Genomic DNA, 6,268 nt, shown 5'->3' with positions numbered 1-6,268 from the left:
AAATATCCCTATCAGCGCTGCCTGAAATGACCACTTTGGATCATGTTTTTAAGGACACCTCCAATATTTCCACCCTGTCCATCTGAGCACAAGCGATCTGATATAAGACAGGTAAATTGCCGAACCTGGCGTTAGGGCTGGAAAATGCTAATGCGCCAGTTTTTACATAACTAATTTGCAAACGAACGTGCCTTAATGACAGCCAAATATAGAGCCTACAGCGTCAGACACACACTTGTGTGCATGCCAGGCTCGTGCAGTCAGTGTGTGCCAAATCACAACGCTACCGGCAAAGAGGTACCATTCTGCCTGCCTTGTGCCAACTTCGCTTCCAAAATCTGCGACTTCCAAAACCTGCCAAAGGCCAGGATGGAAGATACAGTGACACATGAAACGTCCATGTTTATGTTCGCTAGAGCACTGGTGTTCAATAGACTAGGTGACTTTACTACCAGTTCGCCCATTATTGTACTATACGTAGGGCAAGTCATTTTTCCTGGTCACAGTGTGTCAGAGTAGGAGTGCTGATCAAAAGTAACATTGAAAAATAGTCATCAATATTTAGAAAACACAGAATCCCAAACACCAAACATAACGGTCATAAATCTGAGTGTTGTGTGGTGTGATTTCGTCGTGACCTCCCTGTATGTGTACATTTCCTTCATCGTTTCAGGTCTCATTATTAATGAGAGGGGGCAAAACTGATCCTAGATCAGCAATCAATACGGGCACAGGTCACATAACCAGGCTAGGTAAAATTCCTAGCCCTGATTACAGTGGAATATATCAAAGTGAAAGCTAGGAGTTTTTCCAGACCACATGACCTAAGCAGGAAAAACTCTGGGCCCCGACTGACAACAGTCCATCTGTAAACTTCCGGCGCTGACAGAGATGGCTGCTTCGCATTCTTAGGAAACTACGCAGTATTTTTTTTAGGCATTATTTCTTACACTGTTACCTCAGGAAATCTTAAGTCTCATTACATACAGCCGGGAGGAACTATTGGATATAAAAGCAACGTCAACTTACCAACTTCACGACAGGGAATACGACTTTCCCGAAGCGGATACTCTGTTTGGTCCACCACCCAGAACAATGGATCAGATCCCAGCTGGCGACCCAAAACAACGGCGCTGCAGAAGGGGCAGATGTAGCGGTCTTCTGGTCAGGCTGCGTAGACGGGCACATCGCCCACCGCTCCCAAGTATACTACTAGTCAACGTCCAGTCTCTTGACAACAAGGTAGACGAAATCCAAGCAAGGGTTGCCTTCCAGAGAGACAGAGATTGTAACATTCTCTGTTTCACGGAAACATGGCTCACTCGGGATACGTTAGTCGGTACAGCCACCTGGTTTCTTCACGCATCGCACCGACAGACACAAACATCTCTCTTGTAAGAAGAAGGGCGGGGGTGTATGCCTTATGATTTACGAGACGTGGTGTGATCATAACAACATACAGGAACTCAAGTCCTTTTGTTCACCTGACCTAGAATTCCTTACGATCAAATGCCGACCGCATTATCTACCAAGAGAATTCTCTTTGATCATAATCACAGTCGTGTATATCCCCCCCCAAGCAGACACCTCGACGGCCCTGAAAGAACTTCATTGGACTCTATGTAAACTGGAAACCACATATCCTGAGGCTGCATTTATTGTAGCTGGGGATTTTAACAAGGCTAATCTGAAAACAAGGCTCCCTAAATTTTATCAGCATACTGAATGCGCGAACCAAGCTGGCAAAACTCTGGATCATTGTTACTCTAACTTCCGCGACGCATACAAAGCCCTCCCCCGCCCTCCTTTTGGTAAATCTGACCACGACTCCATTTTGTTGCTCCTAGCCTATAGACAGAAACTAAAACAGGAAACGCCCGTGCTCAGGTCTGTTCAACGCTGGTCCGACCAATCTGATACCACGCTTCAAGACTGCTTCGATCACGTGGACTGGGATATGTTCCGGATAGCGTCGGACAATAACATTGATGAATATGCTGATTTGGTGAGCGAGTTTATTAGCAAGTGCATCGGTGATGTTGTACCCACAGCGTCTATTAAAACATTCCCCAACCAGAAACTGTGGATTGATGGCAGCATTTGGGCAAAACTGAAAGCATGAACCACTGCTTTTAATCAGGGCAAGGTGACCTGAAACATGACCGAATACAAACAGTGTAGCTATTCCCTCTGCAAGGCAATCAAACAAGCTAAGCGTCAGTATAGAGACAAAGTAGAGCCGCAATTCAATGGCTCAGACACGAGAGGAAGGTGGCAGGGTCTACAGTCAATCACTGACTACAAAAAGAAAACCAGCCCCGTCGCAGACCACGATGTCTTGCTCCCAGACAAACTAAACAACTTCTTCGCTCGCTTTGAGGACAATACAGTGCCACCGACACGGCCCGCTACCAAAACCTGTGGACTCTCCTTCACCGCAGCCAATGTGAGTAAAACATTTAAACGTGTTAACCCTCGCAAGGCTGCTGGCCCAGACGGCATCCCTAGCCGCGTCCTCAGAGCATGCGCAGACCAGCTGGCTGGTGTGTTTACGGACATATTCAATCAATCCCTATCCCAGTCTGCTGTTCCCACATGCTTCAAGAGGGCCACCATTGTTCCTGTTCCCAAGAAAGCTAAGGTAACTGAGCTAAACAACTATCGCCCCGTAGCACTCACTTCCGTCATCATGAAGTGCTTTGAGATACTAGTCAAGGATCATATCACCTCCACCCTACCTGACACCCACTCCAATTTGCTTACCGCCCCAATAGGTCCACAGACGACACAATCGCAATCACACAGCACACTGCCCTAACCCATCTGGACAAGAGGAATACCTATGTAAGAATGCTGTTCATCGACTACAGCTCAGCATTTAACACCATAGTACCCTCCAAACTCGTCATTAAGCTTGAGACCCTGGGTCTCGACCCCGCCCTGTGCAACTGGATCCTGGACATTCTGACGGGCCGCTCCCAGGTGTTGAGGGTAGGAATCAACATCTCCACCCCGCTGATCCTCAACACTGGGGCCCCACAAGGGTAGTGAGGTTTGCACAACGCATCACCGGGGGCAAACTACCTGCCCTCCAAGACACCTACACCACTCAATGTCACAGGAAGGCCAAAAAGATCATCAAGGACAACAACCAACCAAGCCACTGCCTGTTCACCCCGCAATCATCCAGAAGGCGAGGTCAGTACAGGTACATCAAAGCTGGGACCAAGAGACTGAAAAACAGCTTCTATCTCAAGGCCATCAGACTGTTATACAGCCATCACTAACATTGAGTGGCTGCTGCCAACATAGTGACTCAACTCTAGCCACTTTAATAATTAAAAATTGGATGTAATAAATGTATCACTAGTCACTTTAAACAATGCCACTTTATATAATGTTTACATACCCTACATTACTCATCTCCTATGTATATACTGTACTCTATACCATCTACTGCATCTTGCCTATGCCGTTTGGCCATCGCTCGTCCATATATTTATATGTACATATTCTTATTCATTCCTTTACACTTTGTGTATAAGGTAGTTGTGAAATTGTTAGTTATTACTGCATGGTCGGAACTAGAAGCACAGGCAGTTCGCAAAACTCGCATTAACATCTGCTAACCATGTGTATGTGACGAATAAAATTTGATTTGGTTTGAGTAGTGATTGAGGAAACAGCAAACAGCCAAGCCTCCGCCTGCCAGTGGCCCAGTGCTGACCTGATGATTAACAAAGACTCGTGGCCACAGACATCTCACTGGGCTATGACATGTAACATACCAGAGTTGTGTGCTGTTTAAATCTCTATGGAGAAGGTCGGCCTAATGAATTCGTAAGCAGCTGTACAGAAGTTAGCTACTCACACATTGTTTCCGCTGACCACAAGAACTGGGCCGTGTTCATGAGGTACCAAACGGAAGTAAACCGACAAACACGGAGGGACAGCCTGGACTTGCCCAATAAGAAATGTGCATTTTCATGTTTTAGAACACTTTCTGTTGCGTGCCCTAATGAACACGACCCCAGCCAACCCAAGGCCAGTGGATGATCAAACAAACTCCAGAACAAGAGAAGAAACGAGGGAGGAAAGTGACAGAGCTACGGGGTTAAGAGAACCGGAGGAAGTTTCTTTAAAAATGGCCTGAGAAACCTTGGTGAGGGTCTATCAGTGCCTGTGATAAAGACGACCATAATTCTTGTAAAAGGCACATTCCTGGTGTTGTGATGTAGAGAGGGTGTGGGAGTCAGGCGGGCCGGCTGGCATGCTTATCACAACTCAGAGTAATGCACAGAATGAGGATGCGTGGTTCTGCATTGCGATCAAAGGTTTAAAGACCATGAGACTTGGAGTATCGAGCTGTACGGCTAACACAGCAGATAACAGGAGTGGAGCAGAGGAGGCTGGTGGGGGGAGCTATAGGAGGACAGGCTCATTGTAATGGCTGGAATGGAGGCAAATGTGTGGTTTCCATATGTTTGAGGTGTTTGATACCGTTCAATTTATTCCATTCCAGCCAATTACAATGAGCCCATTCTCCTATAGCTCCTCCCACCAGCCTCCTCTGGAGTGGAGATATTATAGAGATACCATAGCCACATTAGGAAAAGTCCAATAGGATGAGAACAATAGGTTGCACTACATTTGTTAAATATCTACCCTGGATTATCAGCTTCATACTAGTCAGTCTCATATGTGATACAAATGCTGCTAAAACAGACAGAAACATCAGACATTCATCATGATACAATCCTCATAGATTCACAGTCCTGCTACTTTGGACTAAAAGTACCAATATGTAACAGCATTAAATAAATATGAAATTAATCCAACAGCTCAACTGAGTGCAAGTAACTTGCTTATCCTAGGTGCTTCCTATAGCATCTCTCTCCCCCCTCTCGAAGTTGACTCTTCAAGGGCTTTGTTTTAGCAGCACCTTGACCCAGACACCACACGGCTGCAGACAAAGACAGGGAGGCATCACAGGACAGTGCACAGCACAGAAACAGCAGTATAGCAGCCAGCCAGCCAGGCTACAGCCTACCAGCTATGAGCCCTGCATCCAAACATGCCAGAGGGCACCACCACCACTGATAGACTGACACACAGCTACACTGCCCCCTTCTGGGCCAGGGCTGGTACTGCAGGCCAGGGGACAGGAGCGGATTGAGAGAGCGGATTGGTTTTGCATGCATTTCGAGTATAGTATTAGCAGGCTAAGGCCGACACGTTGCAATGTGAGGCACCTATTGAATAACAAACCTTGAAAAAAAAGGAAACTTCTAAAGTTGATTGTAGGAGTGTTGCTAAAATCAATGCTATGTCTAACTCTATGAGTTACTCCATTTTGAACTTTACTGTTGTTTCACACTCAAAAACACAGAAGAATTTCAAATGGAAGTGACTCAGCAAAACATGTCCACCAGATGTTGGTGGTGACCTTTTAATTCATCAATACATTTTTTTTTAAACCACCATTAAACAAACACATTACTTACGCAATGACCACAGCGATTAGCTTTGAAACCTGAAAAATCGAAGGGGTTTGTAAATGTACAGAGCTGGCCCACTTGGAAGCCCTCATGGCCAGTGTGTCTGTCCTGTCGCATTGCACCATTTCACTGTCCCACGTGGACGTTAGGAAACATCTAATGTCTGTTTGGTCATCGGGTCAGCAATGTGCATGGAGACCTTTGCCAGCTATTTCCACAGACGAAGTAGACACGGAAGCCTAGAGTCAGTCAGTGCACTGTCACCCCAAACCCTGGAATGGATGATGGTATCCCACTGGGTCAAATCACATTGAATTAAAACCAAACCACCAGGTTTCTTAGGCAGCTCAATTCTGATATTTGTTTCACTAATTGGTCTTTTGATCAATCAGACCAGCTCTAAAACAAAATACCAATTAGTGGAAAAACGATTAGAATTGGTTTGCCTGTGTAAACACAGCCTTGGACCTCTACATAAGAAAGTGGTATCTAGTAAATATACTAGTCCCATGTGGCAACTAAACAAGAAAAACTATACAAGGTCTAATGAAGTAAGACCCCACTGAACAAGACTCTAGGAAGACTAGCCCTTTGGTGGGTTAAGAGACCCCTGCTAAGAGCAATTAACACAATTTTAAGGACCTCAACATAATGTTCTAGTATCATAAATCCACGTGGCACATCAACACTTGCCTGCTCCTGCAAAGCATGAATCACCCCGAGAATCTCACTGCCAATACGTACACAGTGGGAGGCCGCTCCTTCTCTTG

This window comes from Salmo salar, chromosome 02 (assembly GCF_965601325.2).
Source record: "Salmo salar chromosome 02, fSalSal1, whole genome shotgun sequence".
In the NCBI taxonomy this organism is placed as follows: Eukaryota; Metazoa; Chordata; class Actinopteri; order Salmoniformes; family Salmonidae; genus Salmo; species Salmo salar.
This window is presented reverse-complemented; position numbering follows the sequence as displayed.